Genomic DNA, 19,997 nt, shown 5'->3' with positions numbered 1-19,997 from the left:
CTTTGAACTTTCATAATTTCCATCATTTAGTAATAAAACCTACTGAAATAATCATGATTTTCTTTCAGGATAGATTAAGTAATGAAACTGCCAAGTCCTAAACCCCAGACTTTATTTAAAGATGTTCCTCTTTCTTTCCCCTAATGGCCCTAAAGAAGATATATCAGGCCATGACCTTCAAAAAGTTAACCAATAAAGATATATTAAGGATTTGATTTGATACATATCACATGGTGCGTAATACTAGACTGGCAGTAAAAAAACTTATTGGCATTCCACGATTCACAGGATCCTCAGCAATGCTTTTACAAGGCCAAAGGGGAAAGAAACAGTTATCCAACATTTGACAGATCACACATGAATAAAACGAAATTATGTGAGCCGTATATGAATATTTCTGCCTAGCTTAGAACCAAGAAGATGTGACACAATTGTCCGATGCTTAGTATCTGTCTCTTGCTGCGGGAAAATTAATTTGAAATGACATTTTTTAGTGGCTGAAGCAATGGTTCTCCACCATTAGGCAGAGATGATGCTGTTCTGAGGTCCCAACCTTAACCTTTCATTCAGATTGCTCATCTTTCCTCAACATTTGTCAATCGATCTGGTGTCAAGCTGTATAGTCTATCCAAAAGCCTCCCCTTTTCACTTTATTAGTCTGTCTGTCTCATTTTTTATCTCCTACCAAACAAAATAGTGAAACAAAGCCAAATGAAATGCATCAAAACAAGAATAATGCACTCAAGAAGCAAATTTGTTTAAGATTCTGAGTCGAGATTTTTCCTTTAATTATGATTATTTTACTTGGACCAATGGCAAAATGCAAAATGACAGCCTCAGTTGCCATTTTCTTTCTTTTTATGCACATGAAAGTGAATGGTGACCAAGGCTGCTCTTTACTATTGCTCTGCTTAACAACTCTGTCTTTTATGGAAGAAAATAAGTCACTGAGGTTTGGAATGACATGAGATGAACTATGCAATATTGTCAGAGTTATGTCTAAAACAAGAAAAACAAGTTGTATTATCTTTGCTTCTTAAGTAAATGTGTTTTGCATTACCAGATCTCATAAGATGTACAAGAGGTTTGGATGTTTTGTTGGAAAATAAGATGAAAGAAGCTATTGATTTATTACAAATATTTTTAACGAAAGTTTGAATTGAAAAATGGCATGCATTTTCAAATAGAAGTTTGTATAATTCTGCATGGCACATCTTCTGGTAAACATAATAAACAAAGTTAAGACAAGAGATAGCATGGATAGGAATGATTCTCATAGCCGAGATTAATAATGTATGCCAGTAGATGACCACATATTCATCTGTGCTAACTCTTAAGAGGAAAAACCACTGCTGGTGTAGCATATTGCTCTCAGTGGTTTTCCCCTCTGTTTTACATGTGCAGCTGTCTTCCCATTGTGATAATAAAATCATGTGCTCAAAACCATTATTTATTTCCAAATTTGTTTCCATTATTTATTCTTAATTCAAGGACTATTGAAATTCAGCTATGGGTGAGCTGTGAATAGGAATGGTGAATTGCTCCTGATGGTGTGCTGCATGTCAAAGAAAAGAAAATCTCACCTTTAAAATCTTGCTGCTCCTTCAGCTTCTGCGTCAACACTGCTTGTTCAGTTAAGAACATTGGTGGACCGAATGGAAACCTTCCATGCAGTTGAATCAATCAGCTGTCACATTAAAGCTTTCATTTGAGAAGCTGGGGTGGATGTCCAACCCATGAAGCAGATATTCATATACATGTATCATTTTCTGATCGTGACTGAATGTAAAGCAAAACTTTATTGCTTCGTGTGATGTCAGGCATTGCAAAAAAAAAAAAAAAAAAATGTTTATCATGTTATTTTGATGTTCATCTGCTGATCTCAATGTCTGGCTGAAGAAAGTGTCTACAAACAAGACATTGTTTATAACTGTCATTGTTTAACCAAACTGATTATGAACTCCATCCCAGTAGTTCACTTATTTGCAGAAATGTTATGATTACAATCAAAAAACCGAGTGAGTTTAGCATTAAAGTCATACATGTGTCCTAAATGTAGACACTTGCCCTATACAGGCTTTGCCATTTACAGTAGGATGATGTTCTCCTGTAACATGACCGAACATATTGCATGTTTATTGGACATTTAAAGTGTATCTTAAATGGCTCTTAAAATGAAAGCATTAGTTGCTTGTAAGAGTTTTTTGAGTGTAATTATTACAGGTGATTTTTGACCATTGCATTTTGATTATGTCTAAATATAAAGCCTTTACAGATATAATAATCAGTGGCTCATATTGTTATTAACGTAGGCCTTGTAAAAAAATAAATATATTCATGTGGCAGCATATTTCCCTTCACAGCCCTGAGAGAGGGTTTCATTTTACATTGACAGGGGTTTACCAAGCTTGACGTGCCCAGACAGCTTGTCTCAAAGTCTGGGCCCAGGCAAATTGCAAGGACCTGTGCTTGAGTTAGCCTGGAGAAATCTCTGGACTTCAGGAAATTGAGTAAACACAAACGTCATCCTATGACCTGAAACACTTTCTGAAGCCACAAGGTAAGCAGCAAAATGAGTGTTTATTCTCCAGTAGAGTCGTAGATAACTTGCATCACTTTTGTACAAAGTCTATTGTAATTGGCCCAGGGTAGGTGATCTTTGCATTGGTGTAGTAAAGTACTTAAATCTTTTATGAGATCCAAAATGCCTTGTTTTCCATATCTACAATCTTTTGTTGAATAAGGGGAAAATACAGTGTAAAAACCCTTGCTAAGATTCTTATTTTGATGCTTGGTTTGGAAAGTGACCATCCAGAGAAGTGAGCAGAAAACTGTTTACTTATTTATTAATTTTTCAATAAACAATGTTCACGTTTGATTCTTATAGCTATAATAGCACTAATATGCAGTTAATAATTCTTATTTTTTTCTAATAAAATATCACAAAACAGTGATACACCAATATATCTCTTGGCATTTGCAGTGCATATTATTCCTAATGAGCTACATAAAATAATTCAATATACATTGATTTGCAGTACACAAGCTAATTCAGTGTCCTGAATTTCAATCTGTAAATTAATCGAAAAGAGAATAAAGTCAGAATAAAATGTCATTTTGATTGCATTTCATAGTAGCAGTAACATATTCAAATGTGGTAATAATGATTACCTCTCACTATTAGTTTAGTGGAACATTCTGCTTTGCCAAATGAGTTGACCGCCAACACTTTGTACTTTGTACTCTACTTGCCACTATGTTCTGGCCCAACTCGGATGATGTACATAGAGCAGACTCCATATACATTTGTGAAGTAGTAGTTGTTGTTGGAGTTGATGCAGACGTTTTTGAGGTATCATGCAACCTGTGGTGTGGGGATGCCACAGACAGCTCAGGTCATGTACAGCTGAAAGCCCTATGCTGGACTGTGGACTTTCAGTGGAACCAAGATGGAAGGTGGCCTCTCAAGAGTTATCATGGTTGGTGACCTTGTGACTAGTGGCACTAGATATGAGAAAAGGGAATAGTTCAGGCCAGAATTAAATTTCTGTCATTGTTTGTTAATATTATTGCTATATAAATTGGCACATGAAGGATTCAATGAAAATTGTATACCCCAAAGGACATTACAGCCAATAGTGGTGCATACTGGGCACATTCTTTATTAAGCCATTTAAACAGCCTTACAAAAAGTAGACTAATTAAAACTATTTGATTATATATGAATTTACAGGGTCACTGAAAGGTGCTTGTTGACATAAGGACACCGCCTCTACTAAGAGATGCTTCTGCATGCAGCAAGGCCTAAATATTAGTGTTATAAACTGGACATTGTAGTCAAATTCACAGTAGTGATGTACTTTGGTCTGCTTTTTGCTCTCTGCATAATTTATTGAGGCTACTTAAGGCAAGGATTTGAAATATTGAACATACAGGATATGCAAGGAGGTTGTTGATATGGCAGGTTGTGGTGAGCCGTTGCCATGTTTGAAAGGAAATTATAGAATAAAAATTATGACTGATTAAAAATATTCAGCTTAGTTGACCTTTGCTTTAGTAAGCCCACCCCACCCCTTGGTTATTGCTGCTTGCTTAAGACTGGAAAGTATGATTTTTGCTCAAATTTACAGTTTGAACAAGTCAATGCTAGTTCCTGAAAATCTGGGCCAGTTTTATCTACTGTTAAATTATGTGGTAGCATGACTAAATACAGCTGAAACTGTGAGCGCTTACCAAGTTATTAACATTAATTTACATTGGGGCAAGTCTACATGTTCTTACTAATGTTAGATATGTTCATTTGGGAATGAGGCCTGACACACAGTTTAATTCACAGCATGCACAATAAATCAAAGTACCTCATAATCGACGTTGATTCTTATAGAATTTCTTGCTCTTACAACCATGAAGCCTTCAGGATCTTTGAAACGGGGCCTGACTGAAAATTAATGGATGGAAAGTAGGAAGAAAGACAAAATGTTCAATTCAGTTCAAAGTTGTACATTTATATTCTCTTTTAAGAAACTATTATGAACAGAACTTACTGTTGGGGGTTTTAGCGCAAACCATCGCAGAGGGAGCTCTGGGTTCTCCAGGCCTAGATATATTAATGGCCGACACTCTGAACTCATACCCTGACCCCTCAGAGATATCCTTCACTGCATACTTTAAAGCTGTGCAAAGCAGATTATTTTAATTGTCATAGTAGTATATCAAGTAAAGCCAGTGACTTGATAACCAACATGTCTGGAGATGAATAATTAGTCCACTGTTATCTGCTGGCAGAGCCATGACATATTGGGCTGTTGTGCTCATTAAGAAACTGGTTTGAATCTTGCATATCTTGATTATTATTAGAGGAAATTGTCAGCTGATGGTATGAGTACGTAGCAAAGGAAATCAAACACGGTTCTTTAATTATAAAATTGTGTTAATTCCATTAGGAGATGGAAGAAGGAAGGAGAAGGAAATGTTTCTAGTTAATGAGACATTGTTGGTTTATGAGAGACAGCGGTTTGGTTTCTGGGGTGGTCAAGCAGCTGGGAAATATGATGGAAATGGAGAGGCGGTAAGCTCTTGAAAATTACTGGAAGTTTCTGTGAGAATTCATAAGAGGTGCCTCAGGTAAAGTGCTAAACCATTTAAAGCCTTACCAGGGGCTATTATAGGATTTCAGTATTAGGGGGTCTGAAACGCTTACCTTGTCGTGAGTTGTTTTGGTTCCGAGAAATATGTCTTGCTTTGAGAGTTGCAGGTTTGAGTCTTGCTTCATTGACTTTGTTTTGTAAATGCACCCAATAAATTAAAAGAATATATCAATAACCATAACACATTTGGTCGATATCACTCGGGGGGCAAGAGATTGGATGAGAGATAGAGCATACGTCTGAGAGCCTTGAGCAGATGTGTCTGTGCCTATTTCTCACTGACTAGAGGGAATGATTATACTTAATGCAACTTAATGTAATTTTTTTTTTAAATGTCTGGTATGGAGGTTTCAGAGTGAAATACCCTCAGATACCTTACTGTAGCCAGTTTTCAGCAAATGTGAAGAGAAATTGCATAATTACAGTTTTTATGGAGAATTTCATGTCAAAAGTTGAAGTAATGATGACATGATGCAACTTGATGTGCTCAAGTGTTTTTCGGCTAGAAAGTTACAAGAAACACTGTTACAAAATGCTACATATTTATCACACAGAAGAATATGAAAAGCATTAGAATATTCTAACCTCAGGATTAAGAACACTGTAAAATTTTCTGTTAAGTGAAAGTTTTCTACCTCTCTGAAACCATCTAAATGAACTAGTTTTATTACAATCATAAATATTGTTTTATGTGTTATTTATAATATATGGCATGATCAGCCCGACCACATTAGATTTCATCAACTGACTTAATTTACAACACAGTTCGACATTTTACAGTGTAGATGTATATGTTTCTATATATATATACAAATTTTTTTTTTTTTTTTTTTTTTTTTTACAAATGCTACAGTACTTATGTGAAGATTAAATACTTTTTAGTCAGAAATAATATGTTATTGTCATATAAAATATTTAGACCCTCTCTTCCATGGCATTTATTTCTCCCTATAGCTACTCTTGTATTAATAATCAGAATTTTTATCTGAATTAGAGGTCATTTAATCATAAAACTATTGTTTCTTAACTACATAGATTAAAAGTACAGAAAAATTATTTCCATTTACTTTTAACCTTGCTCCTGTCTTCAAATGAATGTCCTCTCTCTGGGATTCAAACACTATAATTCTTGTTTAATTGTAACCTAAAGATACACAGTAATTACAATCGAAAAGTTTTCGAATTCACTAGCTATACATTCATTGGGTTCACCAGCTCGAAAGATCATTGCATTACTGTCACTTTAACTATGTCCACTCTTCATTTTTACTTGAACAGCTATATAAAGCTGAATGGTAGGGTTTGAGAAGTGTTGAGTGGCTTATTAAAGCATGTAACTCTTGTCTAACTGTAGATGAACCAGAAACCCTTTGGTTTTGAAAGTGAAGTTCTCCGTAACTGGAAAAAAAAAAAAACAACAACCCAGACTTATTGGAAAAAATTGACCTGAGGTGACATTTATGTAAAATGATATTACCTTGCTTGTATGTTTTGTGACACTTTCAAAGTAAAATGTCCAGAGAGTGAGTTACAGGGCAAGGTTACTATGTCAGAAAATCCATACATATGAATCTGGTTATGAGCATCAAAATGTTGCAGTTTACAAATCATGCACTAAAGTGTTTTGAGATCATAACACACTATTGTGCGATAAACTGTAATTTAAAATCAGACCCTTGTATAAGCAGCCCTTGTATGTAAGAGTACATTTTTGGATTTTTACAGACATGTACCGGTAAGTGTTTTTTGGGAAATGTTAGAAAAGCAAAAACCTGAAATAGGTTCCTTAGATGGGTTTAGATTCACCCACTGGTTTGTATCTTTCTTGCGTTTCTCTAGCTGGTAGCCCAGTATTTTGCTTCCTCCATCTTTCTCTGGTGCATGTTGGCTTGATGCAGTTTTGGAAAGCGCTGACCACCTTAGGAGGGGTGGGTTGACCAGGGTAAACTGCATCATAGAAAGTTCTGATACCTTAAGTGGAAAAATGTTTCCAGTCAGAGCATTTGGTCAAGTTTTTATTTATTTATTTATAATATGCATAATTGATGTTTGTTAATCATAAGCACTCATGCAGTGTCTCACTCAGAGTTCCAGCCATGATGCCTTCTGTCTCCAGAAGATTATTGATACCCTCAAGATTTCTCAGCATAGATTCGAGATATGTACTTGCCATGGGACACGTTTCTGTTTTGAAAGGACAGGCGGTCGGCTGAATTATCCCACACCTTCTTCCACATACTCTTCCCACATGCTGATGCTCGACTAGGTAGATGGTCACTTCACAGCCACCGGTATCACTTGGTGGATTCAATTTTAGTTCAATGACAGAAGATGAGTTGCCAGTCACTTCTACTGGACCTTGTGGTGGACCTGGCTTGTTTGCAGGGGTACAAAGTTGTTTGAAATACTTAATGTGTCAGTTTAATGTTAATGTATGAGTCTACATGTAAAAGGCTGAAGGTTTATACATATTTATTTCAGAATACATTCAATATAATACACAGTGGAGTAGAAACATACAGACCACAATAAGCCTAGAGAAGGCCTCTGCAGTACCAAAAGTGTTTTTAAGCTGGATCTTAATTTCCCCAGAGTCAGGCTGCAGGCAGTCTTTTATCTAAAGACGGCTCTAGTTTAGTTCCTTTACTATTTTTATGCTGCCACCATCAAAAAGCTCAGTGCCATCCTTAAACCAGCTGATCTCTGCTGGGTCTTGAGGAGGTAATGGTATTTTAAAGAAAGCAGTCTGATCAACTTTAACTACCACATTTTTGGAGAACTTTTGAAGGTCATCAGGGTCGAATTTAGGAAGATCTGTAATATTTAAAAATGTTTTCATCACCGATTCAATCATGAGTCTATTTTCTCTATGTAAAATACAAATATTTATTTGTATGTTATAGCAATATATTGTTTTCTGAAATGAAAAAGAAATACCAACAATACCTCCAGCTGTTGTCATGGCATCAGTCTCACACCCCATAACTTCAGCCTGATACTGTTTTGAGTCTGAATCTTTGCTGCTTTCTATTGCTTTGTGTACCTCCATCTTTAGATATGCTTGCTTTATCTTTAGAAGACAACTAGCAAAAGTGATAGATGCAATATAAAGAGCAATTACCAAAGACACTTAAAGACTTTTTAGAGCAATTAATAAATCAATACTGTTTGTATACTATATTATCATCAATTCACCTTCTTCCCATCCTTCCTGGATTAGCTGGCTTTCAAGTTACCACGAAGGTCTGCTGATTCCATACCTATAATATCCAGAGAAATGTTAATGTATAATATGGTGCATTTTATACAACTATTACTTTATCTCACCATTACCTTTTTATGTCCGAGTCAGAAAAGGGTTTCTATACAAGAAACATGCCTAAACTGCCTAAATTACATATCTTTGCCAGTAAGGACCATTCATCTTGTCAACTGTTCCCCCCAGGCTGATTGTGGGCAGTGTCATTCATAGAGTGCCACACTGTGGTTAATGTGAATATGGCACTGAAAAAAAATGTTAGCGCTACACTTAAAGACTTTTTAGAGCAATTAATAAATCAATACTGTGTGTATACTATATTATCATCAATTCACCTTCTTCCCATCCTTCCTGGATTTGCTGGCTTTCAAGTTACCACGAAGGTCTGCTGATTCCATACCTATAATATCCAGAGAAATGTTAATGTATAATATGGTGCATTTTATACAACTATTACTTTATCTCACCATTACCTTTTTTATGTCCGAGTCAGAAAAGGGTTTCTATACAAGAAACATCACATCAAAAAATGGTGTAAAAAAAAATTGGAAATAAGATGTTTCAAGACCATTGAGATCATTGAGAAATCAGAAGAACCTTGTAGCAAATAAGACCATTATATGATGATATGAGAATATGAGGATGATGTGGGAAGATTGTTTGGTGTGGGTGACAACTGTTGAATTGCAATCTGTCAGGGATTTTTAAGATAGAAGACCAATTATGAGAGAATTGAAACAGTGGAGGAAAGCGCTTACGAAGGCATAGTCTAGAGATTCAGTGTCTTGGGCTTAGGAGTGGGAGGTGAAATGCAATATTGTGGAGGTGGAAGAACGCAGGTTTAGCAAGGAAGTTTATGTGGGCTTGAAATGTTAAAAGATTGTTTATTAGTATCAACAGCAGTTATAGTGTTCATTAGTATTAACACCACACGTTGTAATATCAGGTTAAATCTCATTGCAAAAATCCATAGTTCCATGCATTAATGCTTTTGATTACATTACTAGGGACTAAGAATGTGATGCATTTTGAATACTAAAATTATATATAAAATATTAAATTAATAATGAACAATGAAAAATTTGCAAGTTTGCAAGTTTAAAGCTTAATCACAGTGTTACCAAATTGAAATTTATTAAGATAGTTGACTAGCTCAATTATATTTGACTTATAAATCACTTGCCTAAACTGCCTAAATTACATATCTTTGCCAGTAAGGACCATTCATCTTGTCAACTGTTCCCCCAGGCTGATCGTGGGCAGTGTCATTCATAGAGTGCCACACTGTGGTTAATGTAAATATGGCACTGAAAAAAAATGTTAGCGCTACACTTAACTCATATTAATTGGAGTCAATGCACTAATGAGGAAATTAATGGCTGTTGTATTTGATCAGTTATTATTTCTCATGTAATGTTAAGTACACCATCAAACAGTCTGAGTCTCCAGACAGCAGGGCTTCATCCGAACCTGTAGTCACACCTTCAGTTTCTGACATTTTCTCACCTGAAAATCCTGTCGGTCATTAAAAAATGATCCTTTGTATGCATGAATACAGACATTCACCTTGATATTACTTCTGCCTTTGGACTCTCATGTCACGCCTAAAAATGTATAGATGTCACTGCATGAGAAATATCGATGCAACTGTGGTGTCTTTATGTGGATGAAGATAGAATTTTTCTTATTTAATGAACCTGTGCGGTTCTCCTACCTTCCTGTCATGCTGTCTGGTCTCTGTTTCCCTGAGTCTCCACTAGTGGTCTCACTTCCCCATAGGCACCTCACCGTAGGCACTACAATTCCCACAAAGCCTTGTCCCTTCATCACAGTAATTGCACTCCTGTTAATTGCACTCAGGTGTCTTCACTTGATAGTCATTACCCTGCCTATATTAACCGGTCTTTTCTGTTTGTCTTCATGGAGTCCTTTCATTCCGTCACCCAGTTTCCTCGCTTTCAGAGTCTCCTCGTCTTCCGAGGTTCCTGTACCTTTCCCTATTTGTTGTTTGTTTGGATTGATTTCTGGTTTTGACCCCTGCTTTTTGGATTCTGATTTGGATTACCCATTAAATAAAACCCACACTGCGATTGGATCTCTTGTCTCCTGTGTTTCCCTGGGTCTCCGATCGTAACACTTCCCCTGTGTCTTTTCTCAAGTGTCTGTTACACTCCTCGCTGGACCAATGTCTCCAGAGCCATCTCTCCTGACCTCTTTTTTTGCTCGAGAACAATCTCCAGGAGAAGATGCAGAACTACAGCTGTCCACTGCACCTGCTGCCTCTTCCTCAGCAATGGCTGTTTTGACAGCAGCAATTCTCTCATCTCTGCTGTTCTGCAGCGATCTTTGCCAGGTCAAGCCTGCCCCTCTAGCTTGGGCTGTTTTTCGGGGTTCCTTTTTGCCCTTAGTATCTAGATTGTTATCGGCTGGTTCATTGCACATGGCATACAGGACACGAACAAAACAAAACAAGACAAGCAAAATATACAAGTCTTATTAGATAAATTGCTGCAATGTTAAATTTAACAGTGTTGGGGATACTGTGGTTAACAACACTGAAGTTATATTACAGAAAGTTTTATTTATATATTTGATTATTATTTTATTTTATTTTTTAAATAATACAATTGGGCCCTAACCCTCCCTGGAAAATAATTATAATTTCCAAATTGTTAATAATTTGTAATGTTACTATAATTATTTTTTCTACACACTATAGGACTGTACTGTTTGAGGTTTGTTTATTGCAATTGATTTTTAGTTTATTTTAATCAAATTATTTCAAACTTTTTTTTTTTTTTTTATGATTTTTGACCTGTGAACAAATTTTTCTTTGGACACAGTGATGTCATAATTGTTAAGATCAAAAATAAGATGAAGTTCAAAAGAAGCTGATCCATCGATGTGTTTAAGGTTAGAAATGCTCTTGACAAACTGTGAGTAAAAATATCATTACATATTGAAAATGTAAAAATCTAAAAAAATAAATAAAACAAAACATCGAAACAAATCAAAACTGTACCTCTGCTTGCTCTTGTTTTCTCTCACTTTTCATCTCATTCAGTTTCTTCAGCATCCAGCGGAAGTCAGTCACCCCATATTCTGCACAGATGCGCTCATAATCTTTCTTATCGGCGCTCAGCAAAATCTCCCAGAACTTTGGGACAATTTCTCCATCTTTCCTTGCTTCGGTTTTCAGGACGAACCTTACTGCAGGGTTGAGAGGTAATTCACAGTTGATTAAAGGAAAAGGTATGGCTATAGGATATGGGATTTATTTTGGGAAAGGGTTTGAAAAGGATATAAAACTTTTAAACCTAATTTCTTACAATATATATTTTTTTCTACCACAGAACTTTATTAAAGCTTTGGGGGACCATGTCTCCTCATCTCCCCAAAACAGTTCATATCTTAGAATGAAAACAAAGATGCATTACTGTTAATGCATTAGTCACAGAGATTGCCTAAAATCTATATTGCAGCTGAAAAATGCATGAGCGAAGAATCAAACCACTGATTTATTTAAAAAAAAACATACGGTACTACACATGTTGTTAATACTCACTGGTCTCCCCTGGTTCTCTTACGAGAGCTCTCTCGTACTGCGTCTTAGCTAAGACGCTACGGGAAAAGTCTCTTTTCACGAAATACTGAAGCAAAAAATTATCCTTAATTTTGTATTTTTGTAAAGCGCATTTGCAGCAGTACACAGCCATAGGCGAGACGGCTCGTTCGCTCATTGGCTTGTTCTGCGGCAACTGCACAGCCTATCGAGCGCGGGCTGATGCAACATCAGACCAATAAGGGCGCTTCGCGCCCTTCTTGCCACTTCCCGCCGAAACGGGTGTGGCCCAACCTATAAAAGGAGCTCGAAAAGGCTGACTCACCTGATTTTTCATCTCTTCAGCGAAGCTCACGCATCGCTGGATCACGGAGGAAGCAAGCGCCGTCTGAGAAAGCACATCAGCAGGACGAGCCATTCTGAAGCTGCTGGCATCGCCGCCTTCCATTGCCGTTCCTGTTGCGCTATCCGGCGCCTATATCCTTTCAATCCTGTTATATACAAGCTGTTCTTTATGTGTGTGTGTGTGTTCGCCCTGCGACACACACTCGTAAAAGAGCTCGCGTCTTTTTTAAGATGCCTTCCTGCGGCTCGTCAGAGCCCCACTCAGCGAGGGAGACCGGTACGTCATCTGTGTCTCCTGCCTGGGTGAAGATCATGCAGCGCTCGCTCGCTGACGGCGGATGCCCCCACTGCGAGCTGTTGCCATGGTGACTCTGAGGACTCGCCTGGCCTTTTTCTCTGAGCCTGCATTCTCCGCTGCGCTGAGGCGCCGTAAAAGCATCGCTTCCAGCGGATTCCGGAACCGTCTTCAGCTCAACCGAGCTCGCCGGTTCGCCCTGCTTCACCGGCCCCCCCCCTGCATCGCTTCCCGGTGGGCAGCGCCCGCAGTTTGCCGGCGCGTCGTCCGAGGAAGTCGATCTCAGGGCCGCGTCGGGGGAAGAGGATACGCGCTCTCTGCTGGCTTCGGGCAGTGATGGCTGGGCGAGCTCCGAGGATCTCGCGCCTTCTGCTCAGAAGCCCAGCAGACGAGCTGACATCGAGAAGGAGCCGGGGCGAATGCTCGTGTTGGCCGTGATGTGTCTCGGCCGCGAGTGGTTTGCACCAGCGCCCCCCCCTCTCGTTCCCGGCTGGATGGTATTTCCCTTTCGGATGAGCGTACTTCTCAAAGCCCGCCTCATTTCTTCCTGAGCTTCACGAAGAGGTGGCGAAGGCTTGGAACGCTCCATATTCAGCACGAACTCGTTCGTCTGTCTCACTAGCATTCTCCACACTGATGATGCTAAAAACAGGAACTACCACTCACTTCCGCCGGTGGAACAGGCGATAGCGACGCACCTTTGTCCGCCCTCTGCTGGACGGCGGCAAAAGCGGTGTTGCCATCTAAAGCCTCCTGTGTGACGCTGCGTCGGCACTACTAACGATGGCTGCTTCATCGAAGCGCAGGTGTACGAGTTCCGCTGTGGCCGAGCTCTCACCCAAGCGCGCCGCTGTTTCAGTTCCAGGAATTGTGACTGTCTCAGCGTTTTCTGCAATGCGCAAGCCTGCACAGTTGCCCGCTTGCCTGCACACAAAAGCCGTTATCACAACAGCTTCAGCAACGTAGCTGGAGACCCCCGTTCTCGCTCTACTGGCCGTCGCCCCGCGCCGCGGGGACCGCGGCAGAGGATTACGGTGAGGCCGGGAGCCCCGAAGCCATCCTGGGAAAGCCATCTACGCATGCTGCATGACGCTGCGTCGGCACTACACATGATGGCTGCTTCATCGAAGCGCCGGTGTACGAGTTCCGCTGCGGCCGGGCTGTCACCGAAGCGCGCCGCTGTTTCAGTTTCCAGAGATTGTGACTGTTTCAGCGTTGTTTGCAATGCGCAAGCCTGTACGGTTGCCCGCTTGCCTGCACACGAAAACCGTTATCACGGCTACCCAGATATTTCCCGAAAAAGGTGTAATTTCTGGTGTCCCGGCCACGGCCGATGGTGCTATAAATGTAGTGACGATGCCCACTGCTCAGTGCCCATCTCCGCATATAAGCACAGCCCTTCACACAGGGCTCGCGCCTATAAAAGCGACTCAAATCGATCACGCGCACTACATAGTAGACGTGCCCACTCCTCAGTGCCCACAATCACTATGTCACACGCGTCATGTGGTTTCTGTAAAAACGAAACCCGTGCACGTTCGTCCGGCCACGGCCGATGGTGCTATAAATGTAGTGACGATGCCCACTCCTCAGTGCCCATCTCCACATGTAAGCATAGCCCTGCACACAGGGCCTGCGCCCATAATGTCGACTCAAGTCGGTCGCGCACACTGCATAGTAAACGTGCCCACCCCTCAGTGCCCACAATTACTATGTCACACACGTCATGTGGTTTCTGTAAAAACGAAACCCGTGCATGCTCGTCCGGCCACGGCCGATGGTGCTATAAATGCAGTGACGATGCCCACTACCCAGTGCCCATCTCCACATGTAAGCACAGCCCTGCACACAGGGCTAGCGCACATAAGATCGACACAGATCGGTCGAGCGCGCTGCATAGTAAATGTGCCCACTTCCCAGTGCCCACATACACTATGTCACATACGGCGCGGGGCTTCTGTAAAAATGAGACCCGTGCACGTACATTCTGCACAGGCAGACAGCGAGTTGAAAGTGGTAAAAGTGCACACATGCAGCCCACGGTTACTCGCAGATATATCGAGTCCCACGGGACCCGCTCAGCCTCCCTCCAGTCGGTTAAGCGCCGGAACGGGGTCGAGGAAGAGCGATCTGCCCGCTGTGATCAGCGCGCTCCCCGCCTCAGATGCGCAGCACACTCGAGCGCCGCCGTTGCCCAGTCAACAGAGCGCGTTTCGCATCCAGCCCTTAGCCATTCATGCAGATGCATGGTCAGTGCTTCCAGGGGTTTCGGATTGGGTGCTAGGCATTATAAAGAGAGGCTACTCGCTACAGTTTTCTCGACGCCCACCGTGCTTTTCAGCGCGCGTCGAAACTACGGTCAAAACAGAAGTAGCACACATACTTCGGGCCGAAATATCAAAACTGTTGAGCAAAGGGGCTGTAGAGCCTGTGTCTCAAAGCGAGGGGGGGCTGTACAGCAGATACTTTCTGGTGCCCAAGAGAGACGGGGGTCTCCGGCCCATACTGGATCTAAGACAGCTGAACGGGCATTGATGAAACACAGTTTCAAAATGTTCACGACCAGGAAGCTCCTCGCGCAGATTCGCAGAGGGGACTGGTTCATGTCAATAGATCTGAAGGACGCGTATTTTCAAATACAGATAGCGTCAAACCACAGGCGATATTTGAGATTCGCCTTCGAGGGCCAGGCATACCAGTTTGCAGTCCTGCCATTCGGCTTGTCCGTAGCTCCTCGTACGCTTACGAGGTGCATGGATGCAGCGCTCGCTCCTCTTAGACTCAGAGGCACACGAGTGCTGAATTATTTGGACGACTGGCTGGTTCTGGCCCGATCATGAGCGGAGCTCATGGACCACAGAGCCGTTTTACTCGATCACCTCGAGAAGCTCGGCCTCAGTGTCAATTGGGTGAAGAGTTCGCTGAACCCCAGTCAGACGATCCTGTTTCTGGGTATAGTTCTGAACTCGTGTTCCATGACGGCGCGGCTGTCACCACAGCGCGCGATGGGCATTCAGCGTGCAGCGAGTTCTTTCCGCTGTGGCGCGACTGTGTCGCTCAAACACTGTCAAAAGATGCTGGGCTTCATGGCCTCAGCATCTCCGGTTCTGCGGCTGGGCCTGCTCCGCATGCGCCCCCTGCAGTTCTGGCTGAAGGCTCGGGTGCCGCGCAGAGCGTGGGCGTCTGGCCGGCTGCATTTCAAGGTCGATCAGAGCTGTGTTGCGGCTCTAGCACCTTGGACAGCGAACGGCTGGTACCGATCAGGTGTAAGCCTGGGGACTTCCCCGAGTGTGAAAATGGTGTCGACGGACGCCTCCACTTCGGGATGGGGAGCGCTGCTCGAAGGCAGACCGTCCTTTGGCCTATGGTCAGAACGGGAAAAGCTCCATCATATCAACTGCCTGGAAATGCTGGCAGTGGAGAATGCGCTGACGCGCTTTTGTCCCCATATCAAGGATCACCACGTCGTAGTCCGTTCGGACAACATGTCCGTGGTGTCCTACATAAATCGCCAGGGCGGTCTCGGGTCCCGAAACCTGTACAGGCTGACGGAACGCCTCCTGATTTGGGCTCAACGCAACGTGCGCTCGCTGAGAGCGGTGCATGTGCCTGGACTGCAGAATCTGGGTCCAGACAGGCTGTCCAGAGGCAATGTCCCTACGGGAGAATGGTCTCTACACCCGCAAACAGTTCGGCTGTTGTGGGAGAGATTTGGCATGGCGGAGGTGGACCTCTTTGCGTCCCACGGAAACGCTCACTGCCCCACATTCTTTTCCAAGAACGAAAGCGCGCTGTCACGGAAATGGCCGTGCTGCCCGCTTTATGCGTTCCCTCCCGTCTCCCTCCTTCCGCAGGTGATAGAACGGGTGAGAGAAACGAGATGTTCAATACTGCTTGTGGCACCTCTTTGGAAGAACCATCCATGGTTCCCAGATTTGATGCAATTAGCAGATGTCGCCCCATGGCCGGTACCGTTGAGGAGAGATCTCCTCTCGCAGGCCAGGGGCTCGATTTGGCACCCTCGACCGGAGTTGTGGTCCCTCCATGTATGGGCACTCAACGGTTACCCGCTGATCTCGCAGGGGGAGTGCTAAATACCATCACTCAGGCTAGAGCTCCGTCGACACGACGTCTGTATGCCTCGAAGTGGTCGGTGTTCTCCAGCTGGTGCACAGCTCGAGGTTATTCACCCCTTAGTTGTGAGGTGACGGAGGTCCTCTCCTTCCTACAGGAGCTGTTGGATAAGGGCAGAGCCCCATCCACGCTCAAAGTTTATGTGGCGGCCATCGCGGCGTTTTCTGAAACGGCGTCCGGTCAGTCAATAGGAAGGAACGATTTAGTCATCCGGTTCCTCAGAGGAGCTAGGAGGCTGAATCCTCCCAGACATCCGTCAGTCCCTATGTGGGACCTCGCGGCGGTTTTGGAGGCCTTGAAGGGTCCCCCTTTTGAGCCTATCCAATCGGTTAGCCTTCAGCATCTGTCATTCAAGACAGTATTCTTGTTGGCTCTCGCTTCTGTGAAGCGTGTGGGTGATTTGCACGCGCTCTCGGTGAGCCAGTCGTGCTTGGAGTTTGGGCCCAATGACTCAAGGGTCATACTCAAACCTAGGCACGGTTATGTGCCGAAATCCCTCAACACACCGTTTCGGGCTCAGGTTATTGCCCTGTCTGCCCTGCCGGTGTCAGGGGAGGATGGAGACTCGAGTCTTCTTTGCCCTGTCAGGGTTTTAAGAGCTTATGTGTCTCGCTCTGCTGCCTCTCGGCAGACGGAGCAGCTATTTGTCTCGTTCGGTGGACGTTCCAAAGGAATGGCTGTTTCGAGACAGACTCTATCCAGATGGATAGTTGACGCCATAGCGTTAGCTTACGCTTCCAGGGGCCTTCAGTGCCCGTTGGGCGTCAGAGCACACTCCACAAGAGGCGTCGCCTCGTCGTGGGCGTGGTCTACTGGGATCTCCTTGCAGGATATATGTATGGCGGCGGGTTGGGCCTCGCCGTCTACATTTATCAGGTTCTATAACCTGGAGGTTCCCGCCTTGCAAGCAAGGCTGCTGTCGGTATAGAAGAATCAGGGCCCTGAGGGGAATTCTGAATTCATGAGCGCTAGGCGCTGCCGACTGTTATATGGGCAGTATTGCGTAAGACCCGCATTGCCACAATGGTCAGGCCTTGCCTCGGCTGTGTGATGTCATATTGCCGCATCTACGGATGCTGCTAGATATGGGACGGAGGGTTTTTCCCCCTTTTTTCTGTCCCGGACTCTCTGTGAGTCCCTCAGGTGACTGTGCACTGTAAATCCTGGGCGTTGCTTCAGGTTTATCGGTGTGTGATCCCTGCGCGCACGGCGTTTTACATCGGGTTCCCGTAGCGTCTTAGCTAAGACGCAGTACGAGAGAGCTCTCGTAAGAGAACGTACTCGGTTACTAAACGTAACCTCGGTTCTCTCTAGAAGAGCGAACGAGTACTGCGTTCTCTGCCGTGCGTACGATTCACTCTGGTTCGCTTCGGCGATGAAATAAATCAGGTGAGTCAGCCTTTTCGAGCTCCTTTTATAGGTTGGGCCACACCCGTTTCGGCGGGAAGTGGCAAGAAGGGCGCGAAGCGCCCTTATTGGTCTGATGTTGCATCAGCCCGCGCTCGATAGGCTGTGCAGTTGCCGCAGAACAAGCCAATGAGCGAACGAGCCGTCTCGCCTATGGCTGTGTACTGCTGCAAATGCGCTTTACAAAAATACAAAATTAAGGATAATTTTTTGCTTCAGTATTTCGTGAAAAGAGACTTTTCCCGTAGCGTCTTAGCTAAGACGCAGTACTCGTTCGCTCTTCTAGAGAGAACCGAGGTTACGTTTAGTAACCGAGTACGTTTTCTTTGTTCTTCTTGATTCCCACTGAATAGAAAATGCCACATTGCAAATGATTGGGGTCATGAAGTGCTGCGTTAGGAATGGAATTTCATACCTTCAGCATAACAGTGACCATAGCCTTTCCAAATTCATTAGTAGCAAAACATCTGTAGGTGTCTGCTTGGTCTGGAGGAACATCTGGCATCTAAAAAGGTGAAGTGTCTAACTAGGAATATACATTCAGTAATATAATTTGTGGGATGAAACAGAAATTCAGCTCACCTCAATAGTGTGTTCACCAGAATTAGGGTCGAACTTGGTTTAATATTTCTGTGGATCTGAAATATCACCATTGTTCCTGGCCCATGTTACATTAGGGATGGGATCACCTACTACAATGGCCTTGAAAATAAATTGTGTATGCAAAAAGAATGAGGTTTGAGTTGTTTGATCATTTAAATTAATGGATGATGGTGACTTATTAGGGGAAAAAATATATATATTTTGGTATTTTAATCTAGTGTTAAATTTGTATTTCCGAATAACCACCATGCTCATACTGACCATGGATAGATAGGGATCTGCCTGGTGACAAGAAAGAAATTGGTCTCTATATGACCTGTAATTTCTGAAACAGTACCACTGTCATACCAGAAATTGCTTTGCGGGATAATAGCGTGGCTTCGCTGAAAGAATTGTTGAGGCGGAGTCAACGTAAAGGTTGATTGAAGGTTTTTCTTTTATCGGAAACCATCAGTCCACAGAATAAGACCACTTGTGGTCACAGGAAATATTATTCTACAACTTGGCATGTTGCACACATGCTTTAAGATGCATGCTTTTTTCTCCTTTTTTGAACCTGCATTATGAATTGATTTGATAAACGTTAATCAGATCTGAGCAAGTTAATTGTTGCAGTTAATTGTTAACCTACAATGAAGTGTTTATACACATTTAATATTATAAATGTCGAGAAGTTGCTGGCCTTGACGCTTCAGACCACAAGTGCTTGAAATCTATCTAAATATATGCGAAGTGCCCTCTGCAAGGTTTCTAAGTGATTGTATGCCTTTCAAACTTGACCATGTTAATCAAGCAGGTAAACAAGGTGCTAATCTTAATATCATAACCTCACAACGTGCCGACTGCCTTCCGTGACTCTGCTAATCAAACGTTCTCAGTCTGTAAATCATTCACCTTGCATTTCTAGAGACTCTTAAGATCACTTGATCATTAAGTCCCAGCATCACTTAGAAGAATTACAGCTGATGACAATGTTTTTCTGGCAACTTCAATGTAGTTAAAACCCCTGCTGTGCAGATGATTCATTGAAATATCACCCATCTCTTGAACAGATTCCAAACGCTGTCTGATGGGGCCGATCTCAGCAGGACTCAAGAGCGGTCATGAGTCCGGTCAGACAGTGTATGGTATGTTCTTTTAACAGTGTTCTCAAAGGGAATGCAAAATATCCCTGTTGATGTCAGATATTTTTTAACAAGGATTTGAGCCAGGTGACAGAAATTGACATTGAGTTAAAGAGGAGCC

At 42.6% G+C, this 19,997-nt stretch overlaps 1 long non-coding RNA gene and 1 pseudogene across 1 annotated transcript; both read right to left on the bottom strand.

Moving 5' to 3' along the window:
* Positions 1-4,349: 4,349 nt before the first annotated feature.
* On the bottom strand, positions 4,350-8,196 carry LOC132091021 (immunoglobulin-like and fibronectin type III domain-containing protein 1; annotated as a pseudogene).
* Positions 8,197-9,401: 1,205 nt separating this feature from the next.
* On the bottom strand, positions 9,402-11,610 carry LOC132160864 (uncharacterized). Its single transcript, XR_009438080.1, has 3 exons — positions 11,429-11,610; positions 10,542-10,832; positions 9,402-10,120 (listed from the first exon to the last, which is right to left on the bottom strand). It is a non-coding gene; the product is annotated as an uncharacterized LOC132160864 (long non-coding RNA).
* Positions 11,611-19,997: the final 8,387 nt, after the last annotated feature.

Source organism: Carassius carassius, chromosome 17, assembly GCF_963082965.1.
Source record: "Carassius carassius chromosome 17, fCarCar2.1, whole genome shotgun sequence".
In the NCBI taxonomy this organism is placed as follows: Eukaryota; Metazoa; Chordata; class Actinopteri; order Cypriniformes; family Cyprinidae; genus Carassius; species Carassius carassius.
This window is presented reverse-complemented; position numbering and strand designations above follow the sequence as displayed.